At 44.9% G+C, this 20,612-nt stretch overlaps 21 non-coding genes across 21 annotated transcripts; 7 read left to right on the forward strand and 14 right to left on the reverse strand.

Annotated features, from left to right (window-relative positions):
- The first annotated feature begins 1,194 nt into the window (after positions 1–1,194).
- Positions 1,195–1,268, forward strand: trnan-guu (transfer RNA asparagine (anticodon GUU)). The gene has a single exon. It is a non-coding gene; the product is annotated as a tRNA-Asn (tRNA).
- Positions 1,269–1,432: 164 nt separating this feature from the next.
- trnat-ugu (transfer RNA threonine (anticodon UGU)) lies at positions 1,433–1,506 on the reverse strand. Its single transcript has one exon. It is a non-coding gene; the product is annotated as a tRNA-Thr (tRNA).
- A 434-nt stretch (positions 1,507–1,940) lies between these two features.
- trnat-agu (transfer RNA threonine (anticodon AGU)) lies at positions 1,941–2,014 on the reverse strand. Its single transcript has one exon. It is a non-coding gene; the product is annotated as a tRNA-Thr (tRNA).
- A 1,797-nt stretch (positions 2,015–3,811) lies between these two features.
- On the forward strand, positions 3,812–3,885 carry trnan-guu (transfer RNA asparagine (anticodon GUU)). The gene has a single exon. It is a non-coding gene; the product is annotated as a tRNA-Asn (tRNA).
- Positions 3,886–4,049: 164 nt separating this feature from the next.
- On the reverse strand, positions 4,050–4,123 carry trnat-ugu (transfer RNA threonine (anticodon UGU)). The gene has a single exon. It is a non-coding gene; the product is annotated as a tRNA-Thr (tRNA).
- A 399-nt stretch (positions 4,124–4,522) lies between these two features.
- trnat-agu (transfer RNA threonine (anticodon AGU)) lies at positions 4,523–4,596 on the reverse strand. The gene has a single exon. It is a non-coding gene; the product is annotated as a tRNA-Thr (tRNA).
- Positions 4,597–5,561: 965 nt separating this feature from the next.
- trnan-guu (transfer RNA asparagine (anticodon GUU)) lies at positions 5,562–5,635 on the forward strand. Its single transcript has one exon. It is a non-coding gene; the product is annotated as a tRNA-Asn (tRNA).
- Positions 5,636–5,799: 164 nt separating this feature from the next.
- Positions 5,800–5,873, reverse strand: trnat-ugu (transfer RNA threonine (anticodon UGU)). Its single transcript has one exon. It is a non-coding gene; the product is annotated as a tRNA-Thr (tRNA).
- Positions 5,874–6,267: 394 nt separating this feature from the next.
- trnat-agu (transfer RNA threonine (anticodon AGU)) lies at positions 6,268–6,341 on the reverse strand. The gene has a single exon. It is a non-coding gene; the product is annotated as a tRNA-Thr (tRNA).
- Positions 6,342–7,018: 677 nt separating this feature from the next.
- On the forward strand, positions 7,019–7,092 carry trnan-guu (transfer RNA asparagine (anticodon GUU)). The gene has a single exon. It is a non-coding gene; the product is annotated as a tRNA-Asn (tRNA).
- A 164-nt stretch (positions 7,093–7,256) lies between these two features.
- trnat-ugu (transfer RNA threonine (anticodon UGU)) lies at positions 7,257–7,330 on the reverse strand. Its single transcript has one exon. It is a non-coding gene; the product is annotated as a tRNA-Thr (tRNA).
- Positions 7,331–7,729: 399 nt separating this feature from the next.
- On the reverse strand, positions 7,730–7,803 carry trnat-agu (transfer RNA threonine (anticodon AGU)). The gene has a single exon. It is a non-coding gene; the product is annotated as a tRNA-Thr (tRNA).
- A 961-nt stretch (positions 7,804–8,764) lies between these two features.
- trnan-guu (transfer RNA asparagine (anticodon GUU)) lies at positions 8,765–8,838 on the forward strand. The gene has a single exon. It is a non-coding gene; the product is annotated as a tRNA-Asn (tRNA).
- A 164-nt stretch (positions 8,839–9,002) lies between these two features.
- On the reverse strand, positions 9,003–9,076 carry trnat-ugu (transfer RNA threonine (anticodon UGU)). Its single transcript has one exon. It is a non-coding gene; the product is annotated as a tRNA-Thr (tRNA).
- Positions 9,077–9,475: 399 nt separating this feature from the next.
- trnat-agu (transfer RNA threonine (anticodon AGU)) lies at positions 9,476–9,549 on the reverse strand. The gene has a single exon. It is a non-coding gene; the product is annotated as a tRNA-Thr (tRNA).
- Positions 9,550–10,510: 961 nt separating this feature from the next.
- On the forward strand, positions 10,511–10,584 carry trnan-guu (transfer RNA asparagine (anticodon GUU)). Its single transcript has one exon. It is a non-coding gene; the product is annotated as a tRNA-Asn (tRNA).
- A 164-nt stretch (positions 10,585–10,748) lies between these two features.
- Positions 10,749–10,822, reverse strand: trnat-ugu (transfer RNA threonine (anticodon UGU)). Its single transcript has one exon. It is a non-coding gene; the product is annotated as a tRNA-Thr (tRNA).
- Positions 10,823–11,236: 414 nt separating this feature from the next.
- trnat-agu (transfer RNA threonine (anticodon AGU)) lies at positions 11,237–11,310 on the reverse strand. Its single transcript has one exon. It is a non-coding gene; the product is annotated as a tRNA-Thr (tRNA).
- An 819-nt stretch (positions 11,311–12,129) lies between these two features.
- Positions 12,130–12,203, forward strand: trnan-guu (transfer RNA asparagine (anticodon GUU)). Its single transcript has one exon. It is a non-coding gene; the product is annotated as a tRNA-Asn (tRNA).
- A 164-nt stretch (positions 12,204–12,367) lies between these two features.
- Positions 12,368–12,441, reverse strand: trnat-ugu (transfer RNA threonine (anticodon UGU)). The gene has a single exon. It is a non-coding gene; the product is annotated as a tRNA-Thr (tRNA).
- A 409-nt stretch (positions 12,442–12,850) lies between these two features.
- On the reverse strand, positions 12,851–12,924 carry trnat-agu (transfer RNA threonine (anticodon AGU)). The gene has a single exon. It is a non-coding gene; the product is annotated as a tRNA-Thr (tRNA).
- Between the last annotated feature and the right edge of the window lie 7,688 nt (positions 12,925–20,612).

Genomic DNA, 20,612 nt, shown 5'->3' on the forward strand with positions numbered 1-20,612 from the left:
TATCTATCTATGACTCTCGATATCTAACTCTCTTGCTTGCTATCGCTCCCCCAATGGTCAGTAGCATAGTAGCATAACAGCAGATCACGGACCACTGTCAATCAGATGCTTGCCTTGCCGTCCATCCATCCATCCATCTATCTATCTATCTATCTATGACTCTCGATATCTAACTCACTTGCTTGCTATCGCTCCCCCAATGGTCAGTAGCATTGTAGCATAACAGCAGTTTACAGACCACTGTCAATCAGATGCTTGCCTTGCCGTCCATCCATCCATCCATCTATCTATCTAACTATCTATGACTCTCGATATCTAACTCTCTTACTTGCTATCGCTCCCCCAATGGTCAGTAGCATAGTAGCATAACAGCAGATCACGGACCACTGTCAATCAGATGCTTGCCTTGCCGTCCATCCATCCATCCATCTATCTATCTATCTATCTATCTATGACTCTCGATATCTAACTCTCTTGCTTGCTATCGCTCCCCCAATGGTCAGTAGCATAGTAGCATAACAGCAGATCACGGACCACTGTCAATCAGATGCTTGCCTTGCCGTCCATCCATCTATCTATCTATCTATCTATCTATGACTCTCGATATCTAACTCTCTTGCTTCCTATCGCTCCCCCAATGGTCAGTAGCATAGTAGCATAACAGCAGATCACGGACCACTGTCAATCAGATGCTTGCCTTGCCGTCCATCCATCCATCCATCTATCTATCTATCTATCTATGACTCTCGATATCTAACTCGCTTGCTATCGCTCCCCCAATGGTCAGTAGCATAGTAGCATAACAGCAGATCATGCACCACTGTCAATCAGGTGCTTGCCTTGCCGTCCATCCATCCATCTATCTATCTATCTATCCATCCATCTATCTATCTATCTGTCTATGACTCTCGATATCTAACTCTCTTGCTTGCTATCGCTCCCCCAATTGTCAGTAGCATAGTAGCATAACAGCAGATCACGGACCACTGTCAATCAGATGCTTGCCTTGCCGTCCATCCATCCATCTATCTATCTATCTATCAATGACTCTCGATATCTAACTCTCTTGCTTGCTATCGCTCCCCCAATGGTCACGTATGTTGCATTCAACGACAAAGAAAATCGTGTGCTGGAAATGATTTTTGGCAACTGTGAAGGAACTGCACGACTGCAGCAACCACAACACCTCTGTCTGTCTCTGTGGCGCAATCGGTCAGCGCGTTTGGCTGTTAACCAAAAGGATGGTGGTTCGAATCCACCCAGGGACGGCCCACTTTTCCCCCCGCCCCTTGTTATTGTTTCTACTTCTGGCGGACAGCTTGCCAGACTGTGGCTACAGTAACCTTAAGCTGCTTGCTGTGGATGGCCATCTTGCAAAAATGTATTGAGCGTTTAGAAACTTCCTTTCCATTGCCTAGGCCAACATAAACCAAGGCACTGCTGGGAGTCAAACCCAGGGTTTCCTGTTTACAAGACAGGCACTTTGACCAACTAAGCCACGGTGCCAGGACTCTCCCATTCCCCAGTGCCTACACTCAGGCGTAAGGCAAAAAACAAAACAAAACAAAACAAAACAAAACAAAACAAAACAAAACAAAACAAAACAAAACAAAACAAAACAAAACAAAACAAAACAAAACAAAACAAAACAAAATCTGGATGCAGGCTGCAACAAAGGAAGCACACAGAGGTGAAAACGTAAGGTTTACGGGAGCAACAAGCTCCCTGTTGCGACTGTCCAGGGGCGGCAATGGGAATTGGACGTTGGCCGTAGCGCGTGTCCTTTGGGTTCTGGTTCTTCTTTACAAACCGGCGTCTGTCCAGTTGGCTTTCCGGTTCATTACGTCCTCTGATGGCTTTACGATAAGCCTATCTTGCTAAAACTGATGGTCGACAAAGCGGAAGCACAAGCTTCGCAAGGAGCACAGAAAGCCCGCCTAAGGCACCGCTGGGATTTGAACCCAGGACCTCCTGTTTACTAGACAGGCGCTTTAACCAACTAAGCCACGGCGCCAAATCTGCCTGTGCTGCTGCTGATAGTAGAATAACAGCAGATCACGGACCGCTGTCAATCAGGTTCTTGCCTTGCCGTCCATCCATCCATCCATCTATCTATGACTCTCAATATCTAACTCTCTTGCTTGCTATCGCTCCCCCAATGGTCAGTAGCATAGTAGCATAACAGCAGATCACGGACCACTGTCAATCAGGTGCTTGCCTTGCCGTCCATCCATCCATCTGTCTATCTATCTATCTATGACTCTTGACATCTAACTCTCTTGCTTGCTATCGCTCCCCCAATGGTCAGAAGCAAAGTAGCATAACAGCAGATCACGGACCACTGTCAATCAGATGCTTGCCTTGCCGTCCATCCATCCATCCATCCATCTATCTATCTATGACTCTTGATATCTAACTCTCTTGCTTGCTATCGCTCCCCCAATGGTCAGTAGCATAGTATCATAACAGCAGATCACGGACCACTGTCAATCAGATGCTTGCCTTGCCGTCCATCCATCCATCTATCTATCTATCTATCTATGACTCTTGATATCTAACTCTCTTGCTTGCTATCGCTCCCCCAATGGTCAGTAGCATTGTAGCATAACAGCAGATCACGGACCACTGTCAATCAGATGCTTGCCTTGCCGTCCATCCATCCATCTATCTATCTATCTATCTATGACTCTTGATATCTAACTCTCTTGCTTGCTATCGCTCCCCCAATGGTCAGTAGCATTGTAGCATAACAGCAGATCACGGACCGCTGTCAATCAGGTTCTTGCCTTGCCGTCCATCCATCCATCCATCTATCTATGACTCTCAATATCTAACTCTCTTGCTTGCTATCGCTCCCCCAATGGTCAGTAGCAAAGTAGCATAACAGCAGATCACGGACCACTGTCAATCAGATGCTTGCCTTGCCGTCCATCCATCCATCCATCTATCTATCTATCTATGACTCTTGACATCTAACTCTCTTGCTTGCTATCGCTCCCCCAATGGTCAGTAGCAAAGTAGCATAACAGCAGATCACGGACCACTGTCAATCAGATGCTTGCCTTGCCGTCCATCCATCCACCCATCCATCTACCTATCTATGACTCTTGATATCTAACTCTCTTGCTTGCTATCGCTCCCCCAATGGTCAGTAGCATAGTAGCATAACAGCAGATCACGGACCACTGTCAATCAGATGCTTGCCTTGCCGTCCATCCATCCATCCATCCATCCATCTATCTATGACTCTCAATATCTAACTCTCTTGCTTGATATCGCTCCCCCAATGGTCAGTAGCATAGTAGCATAACAGCAGATCACGGACCACTGTCAATCAGGTGCTTGCCTTGCCGTCCATCCATCCATCTGTCTATCTATCTATCTATGACTCTTGACATCTAACTCTCTTGCTTGCTATCGCTCCCCCAATGGTCAGTAGCATTGTAGCATAACAGCAGATCACGGACCACTGTCAATCAGATGCTTGCCTTGCCGTCCATCCATCCATCTATCTATCTATCTATCTATGACTCTTGATATCTAACTCTCTTGCTTGCTATCGCTCCCCCAATGGTCAGTAGCATTGTAGCATAACAGCAGATCACGGACCGCTGTCAATCAGGTTCTTGCCTTGCCGTCCATCCATCCATCCATCTATCTATGACTCTCAATATCTAACTCTCTTGCTTGCTATCGCTCCCCCAATGGTCACGTATGTTGCATTCAACGACAAAGAAAATCGTGTGCTGGAAATGATTTTTGGCAACTGTGAAGGAACTGCACGACTGCAGCAACCACAACACCTCTGTCTGTCTCTGTGGCGCAATCGGTCAGCGCGTTTGGCTGTTAACCAAAAGGATGGTGGTTCGAATCCACCCAGGGACGGCCCACTTTTCCCCCCGCCCCTTGTTATTGTTTCTACTTCTGGCGGACAGCTTGCCAGACTGTGGCTACAGTAACCTTAAGCTGCTTGCTGTGGACGGCCATCTTGCAAAAATGTATTGAGCGTTTAGAAACTTCCTTTCCATTGCCTAGGCCAACATAAACCAAGGCACTGCTGGGAGTCGAACCCAGGGTTTCCTGTTTACAAGACAGGCGCTTTGACCAACTAAGCCACGGTGCCAGGACTCTCCCATTCCCCAGTGCCTACACTCAGGCGTAAGGCAAAAAACAAAACCAAACAAAACCAAACAAAACAAAACAAAACAAAACAAAACAAAACAAAACAAATCAAAATCTGGATGCAGGCTGCAACAAAGGAAGCACACAGAGGTGAAAACGTAAGGTTGACGGGAGCAACAAGCTCCCTGTTGCGACTGTCCAGGGGCGGCAATGGGAATTGGACGTTGGCCGTAGCGCTTGTCCTTTGGGTTCTGGTTCTTCTTTACAAACCGGCGTCTGTCCAGTTGGCTTTCCGGTTCATTACGTCCTCTGATGGCTTTACGATAAGCCTATCTTGCTAAAACTGATGGTTGACAAAGCGGAAGCACAAGCTTCGCAAGGAGCACAGAAAGCCCGCCTAAGGCACCGCTGGGATTTGAACCCAGGACCTCCTGTTTACTAGACAGGTGCTTTAACCAACTAAGCCACGGCGCCAAATCTGCCGCTGCTGCTGCTGATAGTAGAATAACAGCAGATCACGGACCGCTGTCAATCAGGTTCTTGCCTTGCCGTCCATCCATCCATCCATCTATCTATGACTCTCAATATCTAACTCTCTTGCTTGCTATCGCTCCCCCAATGGTCAGTAGCATAGTAGCATAACAGCAGATCACGGACCACTGTCAATCAGATGCTTGCCTTGCCGTCCATCCATCCATCCATCCATCTATCTATCTATCTATGACTCTTGACATCTAACTCTCTTGCTTGCTATCGCTCCCCCAATGGTCAGTAGCAAAGTAGCATAACAGCAGATCACGGACCACTGTCAATCAGATGCTTGCCTTGCCGTCCATCCATCCACCCATCCATCTACCTATCTATGACTCTTGATATCTAACTCTCTTGCTTGCTATCGCTCCCCCAATGGTCAGTAGCATAGTAGCATAACAGCAGATCACGGACCACTGTCAATCAGATGCTTGCCTTGCCGTCCATCCATCCATCCATCTATCTATCTATCTATGACTCTTGATATCTAACTCTCTTGCTTGATATCGCTCCCCCAATGGTCAGTAGCATAGTAGCATAACAGCAGATCACGGACCACTGTCAATCAGATGCTTGCCTTGCCGTCCATCCATCCATCTATCTATCTATCTATCTATGACTCTTGATATCTAACTCTCTTGCTTGCTATCGCTCCCCCAATGGTCAGTAGCATTGTAGCATAACAGCAGATCACGGACCAATGTCAATCAGATGCTTGCCTTGCTGTCCATCCATCCATCTATCTATCTATCTATCTATGACTCTCGATATCTAACTCTCTTGCTTGCTATCGCTCCCCCAATGGTCACGTATGTTGCATTCAACGACAAAGAAAATCGTGTGCTGGAAATGATTTTTGGCAACTGTGAAGGAACTGCTCGACTGCAGCAACCACAACACCTCTGTCTGTCTCTGTGGCGCAATCGGTCAGCGCGTTTGGCTGTTAACCAAAAGGATGGTGGTTCGAATCCACCCAGGGACGGCCCACTTTTCCCCCCGCCCCTTGTTATTGTTTCTACTTCTGGCGGACAGCTTGCCAGACTGTGGCTACAGTAACCTTAAGCTGCTTGCTGTGGACGGCCATCTTGCAAAAATGTATTGAGCGTTTAGAAACTTCCTTTCCATTGCTTAGGCCAACATAAACCAAGGCACTGCTGGGAGTCGAACCCAGGGTTTCCTGTTTACAAGACAGGCGCTTTGACCAACTAAGCCACGGTGCCAGGACTCTCCCATTCCCCAGTGCCTACACTCAGGCGTAAGGCAAAAAACAAAACCAAACAAAACCAAACAAAACCAAACAAAACAAAACAAAACAAAACAAATCAAAATCTGGATGCAGGCTGCAACAAAGGAAGCACACAGAGGTGAAAACGTAAGGTTGACGGGAGCAACAAGCTCCCTGTTGCGACTGTCCAGGGGCGGCAATGGGAATTGGACGTTGGCCGTAGCGCTTGTCCTTTGGGTTCTGGTTCTTCTTTACAAACCGGCGTCTGTCCAGTTGGCTTTCCGGTTCATTACGTCCTCTGATGGCTTTACGATAAGCCTATCTTGCTAAAACTGATGGTCGACAAAGCGGAAGCACAAGCTTCGCAAGGAGCACAGAAAGCCCGCCTAAGGCACCGCTGGGATTTGAACCCAGGACCTCCTGTTTACTAGACAGGTGCTTTAACCAACTAAGCCACGGCGCCAAATCTGCCGCTGCTGCTGCTGATAGTAGAATAACAGCAGATCACGGACCGCTGTCAATCAGGTTCTTGCCTTGCCGTCCATCCATCCATCCATCTATCTATGACTCTCAATATCTAACTCTCTTGCTTGCTATCGCTCCCCCAATGGTCAGTAGCATAGTAGCATAACAGCAGATCACGGACCACTGTCAATCAGATGCTTGCCTTGCCGTCCATCCATCCATCCATCTATCTATCTATCTATGACTCTTGATATCTAACTCTCTTGCTTGATATCGCTCCCCCAATGGTCAGTAGCATAGTAGCATAACAGCAGATCACGGACCACTGTCAATCAGATGCTTGCCTTGCCGTCCATCCATCCATCTATCTATCTATCTATCTATGACTCTTGATATCTAACTCTCTTGCTTGCTATCGCTCCCCCAATGGTCAGTAGCATTGTAGCATAACAGCAGATCACGGACCAATGTCAATCAGATGCTTGCCTTGCTGTCCATCCATCCATCTATCTATCTATCTATCTATGACTCTCGATATCTAACTCTCTTGCTTGCTATCGCTCCCCCAATGGTCACGTATGTTGCATTCAACGACAAAGAAAATCGTGTGCTGGAAATGATTTTTGGCAACTGTGAAGGAACTGCACGACTGCAGCAACCACAACACCTCTGTCTGTCTCTGTGGCGCAATCGGTCAGCGCGTTTGGCTGTTATCCAAAAGGATGGTGGTTCGAATCCACCCAGGGACGGCCCACTTCTCCCCCCGCCCCTTGTTATTGTTTCTACTTCTGGCGGACAGCTTGCCAGACTGTGGCTACAGTAACCTTAAGCTGCTTGCTGTGGACGGCCATCTTGCAAAAATGTATTGAGCGTTTAGAAACTTCCTTTCCATTGCCTAGGCCAACATAAACCAAGGCACTGCTGGGAGTCGAACCCAGGGTTTCCTGTTTACAAGACAGGCGCTTTGACCAACTAAGCCACGGTGCCAGGACTCTCCCATTCCCCAGTGCCTACACTCAGGCGTAAGGCAAAAAACAAAACCAAACAAAACCAAACAAAACAAAACAAAACAAAACAAAACAAAACAAAACAAATCAAAATCTGGATGCAGGCTGCAACAAAGGAAGCACACAGAGGTGAAAACGTAAGGTTGACGGGAGCAACAAGCTCCCTGTTGCGACTGTCCAGGGGCGGCAATGGGAATTGGACGTTGGCCGTAGCGCTTGTCCTTTGGGTTCTGGTTCTTCTTTACAAACCGGCGTCTGTCCAGTTGGCTTTCCGGTTCATTACGTCCTCTGATGGCTTTACGATAAGCCTATCTTGCTAAAACTGATGGTCGACAAAGCGGAAGCACAAGCTTCGCAAGGAGCACAGAAAGCCCGCCTAAGGCACCGCTGGGATTTGAACCCAGGACCTCCTGTTTACTAGACAGGCGCTTTAACCAACTAAGCCACGGCGCCAAATCTGCCGCTGCTGCTGCTGATAGTAGAATAACAGCAGATCACGGACCGCTGTCAATCAGGTTCTTGCCTTGCCGTCCATCCATCCATCCATCTATCTATGACTCTCAATATCTAACTCTCTTGCTTGCTATCGCTCCCCCAATGGTCAGTAGCATAGTAGCATAACAGCAGATCACGGACCACTGTCAATCAGATGCTTGCCTTGCCGTCCATCCATCCATCCATCTATCTATCTATCTATGACTCTTGACATCTAACTCTCTTGCTTGCTATCGCTCCCCCAATGGTCAGTAGCAAAGTAGCATAACAGCAGATCACGGACCACTGTCAATCAGATGCTTGCCTTGCCGTCCATCCATCCACCCATCCATCTACCTATCTATGACTCTTGATATCTAACTCTCTTGCTTGCTATCGCTCCCCCAATGGTCAGTAGCATAGTAGCATAACAGCAGATCACGGACCACTGTCAATCAGATGCTTGCCTTGCCGTCCATCCATCCATCCATCTATCTATCTATCTATGACTCTTGATATCTAACTCTCTTGCTTGATATCGCTCCCCCAATGGTCAGTAGCATAGTAGCATAACAGCAGATCACGGACCACTGTCAATCAGATGCTTGCCTTGCCGTCCATCCATCCATCTATCTATCTATCTATCTATGACTCTTGATATCTAACTCTCTTGCTTGCTATCGCTCCCCCAATGGTCAGTAGCATTGTAGCATAACAGCAGATCACGGACCAATGTCAATCAGATGCTTGCCTTGCTGTCCATCCATCCATCTATCTATCTATCTATCTATGACTCTCGATATCTAACTCTCTTGCTTGCTATCGCTCCCCCAATGGTCACGTATGTTGCATTCAACGACAAAGAAAATCGTGTGCTGGAAATGATTTTTGGCAACTGTGAAGGAACTGCTCGACTGCAGCAACCACAACACCTCTGTCTGTCTCTGTGGCGCAATCGGTCAGCGCGTTTGGCTGTTAACCAAAAGGATGGTGGTTTGAATCCACCCAGGGACGGCCCACTTTTCCCCCCGCCCCTTGTTATTGTTTCTACTTCTGGCGGACAGCTTGCCAGACTGTGGCTACAGTAACCTTAAGCTGCTTGCTGTGGACGGCCATCTTGCAAAAATGTATTGAGCGTTTAGAAACTTCCTTTCCATTGCCTAGGCCAACATAAACCAAGGCACTGCTGGGAGTCGAACCCAGGGTTTCCTGTTTACAAGACAGGCGCTTTGACCAACTAAGCCACGGTGCCAGGACTCTCCCATTCCCCAGTGCCTACACTCAGGCGTAAGGCAAAAAACAAAACCAAACAAAACCAAACAAAACAAAACAAAACAAAACAAAACAAAACAAAACAAATCAAAATCTGGATGCAGGCTGCAACAAAGGAAGCACACAGAGGTGAAAACGTAAGGTTGACGGGAGCAACAAGCTCCCTGTTGCGACTGTCCAGGGGCGGCAATGGGAATTGGACGTTGGCCGTAGCGCTTGTCCTTTGGGTTCTGGTTCTTCTTTACAAACCGGCGTCTGTCCAGTTGGCTTTCCGGTTCATTACGTCCTCTGATGGCTTTACGATAAGCCTATCTTGCTAAAACTGATGGTCGACAAAGCGGAAGCACAAGCTTCGCAAGGAGCACAGAAAGCCCGCCTAAGGCACCGCTGGGATTTGAACCCAGGACCTCCTGTTTACTAGACAGGCGCTTTAACCAACTAAGCCACGGCGCCAAATCTGCCGCTGCTGCTGCTGATAGTAGAATAACAGCAGATCACGGACCGCTGTCAATCAGGTTCTTGCCTTGCCGTCCATCCATCCATCCATCTATCTATGACTCTCAATATCTAACTCTCTTGCTTGCTATCGCTCCCCCAATGGTCAGTAGCATAGTAGCATAACAGCAGATCACGGACCACTGTCAATCAGATGCTTGCCTTGCCGTCCATCCATCCATCCATCTATCTATCTATCTATGACTCTTGACATCTAACTCTCTTGCTTGCTATCGCTCCCCCAATGGTCAGTAGCAAAGTAGCATAACAGCAGATCACGGACCACTGTCAATCAGATGCTTGCCTTGCCGTCCATCCATCCACCCATCCATCTACCTATCTATGACTCTTGATATCTAACTCTCTTGCTTGCTATCGCTCCCCCAATGGTCAGTAGCATAGTAGCATAACAGCAGATCACGGACCACTGTCAATCAGATGCTTGCCTTGCCGTCCATCCATCCATCCATCTATCTATCTATCTATGACTCTTGATATCTAACTCTCTTGCTTGATATCGCTCCCCCAATGGTCAGTAGCATAGTAGCATAACAGCAGATCACGGACCACTGTCAATCAGATGCTTGCCTTGCCGTCCATCCATCCATCTATCTATCTATCTATCTATGACTCTTGATATCTAACTCTCTTGCTTGCTATCGCTCCCCCAATGGTCAGTAGCATTGTAGCATAACAGCAGATCACGGACCAATGTCAATCAGATGCTTGCCTTGCTGTCCATCCATCCATCTATCTATCTATCTATCTATGACTCTCGATATCTAACTCTCTTGCTTGCTATCGCTCCCCCAATGGTCACGTATGTTGCATTCAACGACAAAGAAAATCGTGTGCTGGAAATGATTTTTGGCAACTGTGAAGGAACTGCTCGACTGCAGCAACCACAACACCTCTGTCTGTCTCTGTGGCGCAATCGGTCAGCGCGTTTGGCTGTTAACCAAAAGGATGGTGGTTTGAATCCACCCAGGGACGGCCCACTTTTCCCCCCGCCCCTTGTTATTGTTTCTACTTCTGGCGGACAGCTTGCCAGACTGTGGCTACAGTAACCTTAAGCTGCTTGCTGTGGACGGCCATCTTGCAAAAATGTATTGAGCGTTTAGAAACTTCCTTTCCATTGCCTAGGCCAACATAAACCAAGGCACTGCTGGGAGTCGAACCCAGGGTTTCCTGTTTACAAGACAGGCGCTTTGACCAACTAAGCCACGGTGCCAGGACTCTCCCATTCCCCAGTGCCTACACTCAGGCGTAAGGCAAAAAACAAAACCAAACAAAACCAAACAAAACAAAACAAAACAAAACAAAACAAAACAAAACAAAACAAAACAAAACAAATCAAAATCTGGATGCAGGCTGCAACAAAGGAAGCACACAGAGGTGAAAACGTAAGGTTGACGGGAGCAACAAGCTCCCTGTTGCGACTGTCCAGGGGCGGCAATGGGAATTGGACGTTGGCCGTAGCGCTTGTCCTTTGGGTTCTGGTTCTTCTTTACAAACCGGCGTCTGTCCAGTTGGCTTTCCGGTTCATTACGTCCTCTGATGGCTTTACGATAAGCCTATCTTGCTAAAACTGATGGTCGACAAAGCGGAAGCACAAGCTTCGCAAGGAGCACAGAAAGCCCGCCTAAGGCACCGCTGGGATTTGAACCCAGGACCTCCTGTTTACTAGACAGGCGCTTTAACCAACTAAGCCACGGCGCCAAATCTGCCGCTGCTGCTGCTGATAGTAGAATAACAGCAGATCACGGACCGCTGTCAATCAGGTTCTTGCCTTGCCGTCCATCCATCCATCCATCTATCTATGACTCTCAATATCTAACTCTCTTGCTTGCTATCGCTCCCCCAATGGTCAGTAGCATAGTAGCATAACAGCAGATCACGGACCACTGTCAATCAGATGCTTGCCTTGCCGTCCATCCATCCATCCATCTATCTATCTATCTATGACTCTTGACATCTAACTCTCTTGCTTGCTATCGCTCCCCCAATGGTCAGTAGCAAAGTAGCATAACAGCAGATCACGGACCACTGTCAATCAGATGCTTGCCTTGCCGTCCATCCATCCACCCATCCATCTACCTATCTATGACTCTTGATATCTAACTCTCTTGCTTGCTATCGCTCCCCCAATGGTCAGTAGCATAGTAGCATAACAGCAGATCACGGACCACTGTCAATCAGATGCTTGCCTTGCCGTCCATCCATCCATCCATCTATCTATCTATCTATGACTCTTGATATCTAACTCTCTTGCTTGATATCGCTCCCCCAATGGTCAGTAGCATAGTAGCATAACAGCAGATCACGGACCACTGTCAATCAGATGCTTGCCTTGCCGTCCATCCATCCATCTATCTATCTATCTATCTATGACTCTTGATATCTAACTCTCTTGCTTGCTATCGCTCCCCCAATGGTCACGTATGTTGCATTCAACGACAAAGAAAATCGTGTGCTGGAAATGATTTTTGGCAACTGTGAAGGAACTGCTCGACTGCAGCAACCACAACACCTCTGTCTGTCTCTGTGGCGCAATCGGTCAGCGCGTTTGGCTGTTAACCAAAAGGATGGTGGTTTGAATCCACCCAGGGATGGCCCACTTTTCCCCCCGCCCCTTGTTATTGTTTCTACTTCTGGCGGACAGCTTGCCAGACTGTGGCTACAGTAACCTTAAGCTGCTTGCTGTGGACGGCCATCTTGCAAAAATGTATTGAGCGTTTAGAAACTTCCTTTCCATTGCCTAGGCCAACATAAACCAAGGCACTGCTGGGAGTCGAACCCAGGGTTTCCTGTTTACAAGACAGGCGCTTTGACCAACTAAGCCACGGTGCCAGGACTCTCCCATTCCCCAGTGCCTACACTCAGGCGTAAGGCAAAAAACAAAACCAAACAAAACCAAACAAAACCAAACAAAACCAAACAAAACAAAACAAAACAAAACAAAACAAATCAAAATCTGGATGCAGGCTGCAACAAAGGAAGCACACAGAGGTGAAAACGTAAGGTTGACGGGAGCAACAAGCTCCCTGTTGCGACTGTCCAGGGGCGGCAATGGGAATTGGACGTTGGCCGTAGCGCTTGTCCTTTGGGTTCTGGTTCTTCTTTACAAACCGGCGTCTGTCCAGTTGGCTTTCCGGTTCATTACGTCCTCTGATGGCTTTACGATAAGCCTATCTTGCTAAAACTGATGGTCGACAAAGCGGAAGCACAAGCTTCGCAAGGAGCACAGAAAGCCCGCCTAAGGCACCGCTGGGATTTGAACCCAGGACCTCCTGTTTACTAGACAGGTGCTTTAACCAACTAAGCCACGGCGCCAAATCTGCCGCTGCTGCTGCTGATAGTAGAATAACAGCAGATCACGGACCGCTGTCAATCAGGTTCTTGCCTTGCCGTCCATCCATCCATCCATCTATCTATGACTCTCAATATCTAACTCTCTTGCTTGCTATCGCTCCCCCAATGGTCAGTAGCATAGTAGCATAACAGCAGATCACGGACCACTGTCAATCAGATGCTTGCCTTGCCGTCCATCCATCCATCCATCTATCTATCTATCTATGACTCTTGACATCTAACTCTCTTGCTTGCTATCGCTCCCCCAATGGTCAGTAGCAAAGTAGCATAACAGCAGATCACGGACCACTGTCAATCAGATGCTTGCCTTGCCGTCCATCCATCCACCCATCCATCTACCTATCTATGACTCTTGATATCTAACTCTCTTGCTTGCTATCGCTCCCCCAATGGTCAGTAGCATAGTAGCATAACAGCAGATCACGGACCACTGTCAATCAGATGCTTGCCTTGCCGTCCATCCATCCACCCATCTATCTATCTATCTATGACTCTTGATATCTAACTCTCTTGCTTGATATCGCTCCCCCAATGGTCAGTAGCATAGTAGCATAACAGCAGATCACGGACCACTGTCAATCAGATGCTTGCCTTGCCGTCCATCCATCCATCTATCTATCTATCTATCAATGACTCTCGATATCTAACTCTCTTACTTGCTATCGCTCCCCCAATGGTCAGTAGCATAGTAGCATAACAGCAGATCACGGACCACTGTCAATCAGATGCTTGCCTTGCCGTCCATCCATCCATCTATCTATCTATCTATCTATCTATGACTCTCGATATCTAACTCTCTTGCTTGCTATCGCTCCCCCAATGGTCAGTAGCATAGTAGCATAACAGCAGATCACGGACCACTGTCAATCAGATGCTTGCCTTGCCGTCCATCCATCCATCTATCTATCTATCTATCTATGACTCTCGATATCTAACTCTCTTGCTTGCTATCACTCCCCCAATGGTCAGTAGCATAGTAGCATAACAGCAGATCACGGACCACTGTCAATCAGATGCTTGCCTTGCCGTCCATCCATCCATCCATCTATCTATCTATCTATCAATGACTCTCGATATCTAACTCTCTTGCTTGCTATCGCTCCCCCAATGGTCAGTAGCATAGTAGCATAACAGCAGATCACGGACCACTGTCAATCAGATGCTTGCCTTGCCGTCCATCCATCCATCTATCTATCTATCTAGCTAGCTATCTATCTATGACTCTCGATATCTAACTCTCTTGCTTGCTATCGCTCCCCCAATGGTCACGTATGTTGCATTCAACGACAAAGAAAATCGTGTGCTGGAAATGATTTTTGGCAACTGTGAAGGAACTGCACGACTGCAGCAACCACAACACCTCTGTCTGTGTCTGTGGCGCAATCGGTCAGCGTGTTTGGCTGTTAACCAAAAGGATTGTGGTTTGATTCCACCCAGGGACGGCCCACTTTTCCCCCCGCCCCTTGTTATTGTTTCTACTTCTGGCGGTCAGCTTGCCAGACTGCGGCTACAGTAACCTTAAGGTGCTTGCTGCGGACGGCTATCTTGCAAAAATGTATTGAGCGTTTAGAAATTTCCTTTCCATTGCCTAGGCCAACATAAACCAAGGCACTGCTGGGCGTCGAACCCAGGGTTTCCTGTTTACAAGGCAGGCACTTTGACCAACTAAGCCACGGTGCCAGGACTCTCCCATTCTCCAGTACCTACACCCAGGCGTAAGAAACAAAACAACTGCTTGAGGCAGACCCTCACCTGATCACCACATGTGGTTACACTTTAAGAAGGGGTGAGTTTAAGGTCATCGGTAACATCACAAAGGTTGGCAGCATTTTACATGAATATGTAAAGTAAAAAACACACACTACATGTAAATAAGCCATAATACTTGTTTAGTGTATGTAAGCTCGTTCTGTAATCATACATCATCCATACTAGTATTTAATAATTGAATTAACTATACACAACCTACTTGCTCAATTCACTCTTGTTACCGTGTAATTACAGTGCAAGTAAATTGTAATAATTGTAGCGTTGTATATTGGGCCATATTTTACATGTAACTATATATTTCATATTTGTCCAATTAATGTACATTTGTCTTTGTTTTTTTTAGCTGGTACCAAAACATTGGTCTCTGGAACTAAAAGGTCGGAAATTGGAAGAACTATTAATGACAAATGAATGACCGCTGATACAAGTAAATAGTGTTTCCTCAAATCTAAAGTGAGACCTTTTTGAATGAATCTGTAATACATGCCCTATACACTCACCTAAAGGATTATTAGGAACACCTGTTCAATTTCTCATTAATGCAATTATCTAACCAACCAATCACATGGCAGTTGCTTCAATGCATTTAGGGGTGTAGTCCTGGTCAAGACAATCTCCTGAACTCCAAACTGAATGTCTGAATGGGAAAGAAAGGTGATTTAAGCCATTTTGAGCGTGGCATGGTTGTTGGTGCCAGACGGGCCGGTCTGAGTATTTCACAATCTGCTCAGTTACTGGGATTTTCACGCACAACCATTTCTAGGGTTTACAAAGAATGGTGTGAAAAGGGAAAAACATCCAGTATGCGGCAGTCCTGTGGGCGAAAATGCCTTGTTGATGCTAGAGGTCAGAGGAGAATGGGCCGACTGATTCAAGCTGATAGAAGAGCAACTTTGACTGAAATAACCACTCGTTACAACCGAGGTATGCAGCAAAGCATTTGTGAAGCCACAACACGTACAACCTTGAGGCGGATGGGCTACAACAGCAGAAGACCCCACCGGGTACCACTCATCTCCACTACAAATAGGAGAAAGAGGCTACAATTTGCACAAGCTCACCAAAATTGGACAGTTGAAGACTGAAAAAATGTTGCCTGGTCTGATGAGTCTCGATTTCTGTTGAGACATTCAGATGGTAGAGTCAGAATTTGGCGTAAACAGAATGAGAACATGGATCCATCATGCCTTGTTACCACTGTGCAGGCTGGTGGTGGTGGGGGATGTTTTCTTGGCACACTTTATGCCCCTTATTGCCAATTGGGCATCGTTTAAATGCCACGGCCTACCTGAGCATTGTTTCTGACCATGTCCATCCCTTTATGACCACCATGTACCCATCCTCTGATGGCTACTTCCAGCAGGATAATGCACCATGTCACAAAGGTCGAATCATTTCAAATTGGTTTCTTGAACATGACAATGAGTTCACTGTACTAAACTGGCCCCCACAGTTACCAGATCTCAGCCCAATAGAGCATCTTTGGGATGTGGTGGAACGGGAGCTTTGTGCCCTGGATGTGCATCCCACAAATCTCCATCAATTGCAAGATGCTATCCTATCAATATGGGCCAACATTTCTAAAGAATGCTTTCAGCACCTTGTTGAATCAATGCCACGTAGAATTAAGGCAGTTCTGAAGGCAAAAGTGGGTCAAACACCAAGTGAGTACCAAGTGAAATCTATTAAAGTATTGAAGTATCCCAATGTTATAAGTTACACTTCATGTATACATGTGTTTGGAAGTTTATCCAAATATATTCTACCAGTATATTTAGAATGCAACATTTTTGCAGTCTAATATATTCACAGTATACAATACATGCAATATGAGATTGTTGTGTATTTAGCAGTATACTAAATGTATATTATAAGGAGACATATATGTATGCATTTTTATATATTTAGTATAAAATACATGTGTAGATGTTACAGTATATTTGCATATAATTATATATATTAAAAACAAGTTTACATATAATTCTGAATATACTTAAGTTATATTAAGCAATATTTGTATTGTATAATATAGTGTATTTGACCATATTTATGTATCAAGTGACATACTAAAACTGCAATTGATATTTAAAAGTATATTTTCACCATATATTATAAAATGGTATGCACATTTATAAAACATATTAATACATTAAAATACATTTCATATTTCAGAATAATATATATTTTTAAATATTTTATTTTTGTAAGGGTATCTTCCATAAATGCAGTTTTACCAAACAAAGGAAAACCAGGAAAGGTTGGTGGAGGAGATTACGCAGTTTTGGCAGCCCATTCTGAAACCCACTGCAGAATATATTCTGGCAGGAGGTCTGATTAAAATACTGGAAAATCTTCAATCAAAGTCAAGAAATGTGTCAAAAGGCTTCCAGTTTCCTTTCCTGCCATGAGAAGTATGCTGATTTCAGAACCTCTATGAAGTAGATTCCTTATTTTTCAAAAAATAAGTAATGGTTATTTTTTTCACTGTTTCCTCAATATATTAATAATAAACTGTTTTATTTTTTTCTGCAAAATAAGTAAAGTTTACTTATTTATTTCTGGAGAAATAAGTAATAGTTACTCATTCCTTATTTCTGTTTCCCTGTTTTTTCACAAAATAAGTAATGGTTATTTCAAAAATCCCTGTTTACAAATGTAAGGACTTATAGCACAACAGCATTACATACAGATAGATAACATACATTAGTTATTATGCTAACAAGTGTCCATTATAAACAATCTATTAACAAATTATTGATTATGTTATTGTTATATGATTATTACAAATTATACATATATTAGACATTTTTATTTAAACATTTTTGCTATACTATGTAGTTTGCATGTTCTCCCCGTGTCCACGTGGGTTTCCTCCCACCGTCCAAAGACATGTGGGTTAGGTTAATTGGCTTCTCTAAATTGCCCTGTATGTGGGTGTGTCTGCGTGTGTGTGTGTGTGTGTGTGTTGCCCAGCGATGGACTGGGGTCCCGTCCTGGGTGTATTCCTGCCTTGTGCCCTTTGCCTGCCGGGATCAGTGCTCGGCGACCTTCGCCAGGATAACTGGTTTCAAAAATGGATGGATAATAGCAGTAATTAACTGGCATGGCAGTTAATGATAATAGATTGATATCGGTGTGCGAATGTCATGTTATTATACCCTTTATTAAATATGTTATTAAATACCTTAAAACATATTATAGCAAAAAAGTTTAAAAATGTCTAATATATTTATAATTTGTAAAATTAATCATATAATAATAACATAACATGTTAATAGATTGTTTATAATGGACACTTAAAATAAAGCATTACCATTATTCTTAATACATGGATACAAGATAATCAACAACATGGGAGGGCTTGAGAATCTGCTATGGCTTTGTTCAAGGAAATTTGGCACTGAATAAATGTTGGCTACGGCAAACATGCGCTGCTGTACAGGCTGACAGAGACACTGTGATGCATTTCTTCAATGAGTGATGCTTACTTAATCTTTATTTCCATTTCCCAGTTTAAGAACACTTATCTCTACAGCATTACTTCAGTAGTTCACGCAGCCCCCTATAGAAGTCAGCGGAAGATGTAGTGATTGAAGTAATGGAGGTATCTTGGCCTGTACACACTTGGCAGAGGGAACGACAGCCTGGCCATGGAACACCTACCCCCAGCTCCATCTTGAGATTAGCGATTGTTCTCTTGATTGTTGACATTGACACAGATACGCCTACCTCCTGGAGGGTATTCTTGATCTGGCCAACTATTGTGAAGGGGTTTTCCTCACCAGGGAAAATATTCTGTCATCCACCACAGTTGTTTTCCGTGGTGTTCCTGGCCTTTTGGTGTTCCTGCGCTCACCAGTACGTTCTTATTAGTGGATTTGGCCCCACCTAATGTTTTTGCTCTCTGATTGGTTTGTTTTGATATCTAAGGCAAAACACCCCAAGAACAAGCAGGATCTAAAGACAGCTGTAGTGCAGGCCTGGCATAGCATCACCAGGGAAGAAACCCAGCATCTGGTGATGTCTATGGGTTCCAGACTTCAGGCAGTCATTGACTGCAAAGGATTTGCAACTGATAGGGAGACATTTTACTCCCTCAATAAACAGGCGGACAAGGAATACTCAGGACCCGATTTAACTGAAATAATACCAAAATAGTTTATTCAGCTACAACTAAGTGCTCTGGAGATGGTCAGTCAGCAAGACACATCTAAGGTTTTTCTAAAGAACATGCTATCATATACAAGATGACTCCCTTTGGTTGCTGGGCAACTGGATGACGTCAATGATGTACCCCAAACTTGATCACAGACTTCTCCTTTGTCTTCTGTTTTCTCTATAGCCTTGGATGAAAATGTTTTTCTAAAAATCAGCTACACAGAACTACTGCACCTGTCCTCTGCGGAGCAATACACAAAGCTTAAATTCATACATGGGTTACACAATCTTACTGCAACAATGGTGCAAATATATTTGGCATTCGGACAGGCCACTGTCCCGCATCACAACCAAGTATTGAAACTCACAATTTAATTAATGATTATGTTAGTTTGTCCAAATACTTTTGAGCCCCTAAAATTGGGGGGACCACATAAAAATTGGTTTAATTCCTACACCATTCACCCGATTTGGATGTAACTATCCTCCAATTAAAGATGAAAGTCTACACTTAAAGCACATCTTGATTGTTTCCTTTCCAATCCATTGTGATGGTGTACAGAGCCAAATTGACAATTGGGTCTGTCCAAATATTTATGGACCAGACTGTATACCTGTAAAGAAGGACTGCCATGGCGGGGAACCCAGGTGCGGAGTGAGAGGTGGTCAGAAACAGGCTGTGGTCAATGCCGGCAAACCGTAATGTCCAGGGAAATCCACAAGTCCTGGTCGATAAGACAAGCAGGGGGTCAATGATCAGGCAAACAGGCTGGTAGGGAGAATACGGGAATTGGTGGAGGAACACGTGGAGGTTGTAAACAATCAATAACAAAAGGATACAAGACATAGCAGTGAATTAAAGTCACAGAGGGGTTTATATGTGTAGCAGAGAGGAGCAGAGGACGGTGAAGGAGGGTGCTGGTCCAATGGGAGTTCGAGGATGATAGAACAAGTGCACATGGTGCCGAGGAATGTTAAGTGGCTGATTGCTGGGGAATGTGAGGGTTTAGAATTCCGGTGATGCTGACCTCTGCAGGGGAGCTTGTGAATTGCGGGATGTGTGGGATAAAACAGTGACAATACCACTTGTTATTGTGTGTTTGAGTTTACTTGCATGGATTGTCTATTCATGTCAATATAAAAATTCCAAAGCATAACATTTATTCACAACATGCTTTAGTGTTAAATGTTTAATATGGCAGCGCATATAAAGGTGTATACAGCTCTGGAAAAAATTAAGAGACCAGTGCACAATTATCAATTTCTCTGGTTTACTATTTATAGGTATATGTTTTGGTAAAATGAACATTTTTGTTTTATTCTATAAACTGCTGAAAACATTTTTCCCAAATTCCAAATAAAAATATTGTCATTTAGAGCATTTATTTGCAGAAATTTACAACTGGACAAAATTACAAAAAAGATGCAGTGTTGTCAGACCTCAAATAATGCAAAGAAAATAAGTTCATATTAATTTTTAAAAAACATAATACTAATGTTTTAACTTACAAAGAGTTCAGAAATTAATATTTGGTGATTTTCAATCACAGCATTCATGCGTCTTGGCATGCTCTCCACCAGTCTTTCACATCGCTGTTGGGTGACTTTATGCCACTCCTGGCGCACAAATTCAAGCAACTCGGCTTTGATTGATGCGTCCTTCACAAAGACAAATCTGCATCTCTTCCTGCTTGTCTGCTATCTCTGCCTGGATGCACTCA

The sequence above is a fragment of the Amia ocellicauda genome, chromosome 2, assembly GCF_036373705.1.
Source record: "Amia ocellicauda isolate fAmiCal2 chromosome 2, fAmiCal2.hap1, whole genome shotgun sequence".
NCBI classification, from domain to species: domain Eukaryota; kingdom Metazoa; phylum Chordata; class Actinopteri; order Amiiformes; family Amiidae; genus Amia; species Amia ocellicauda.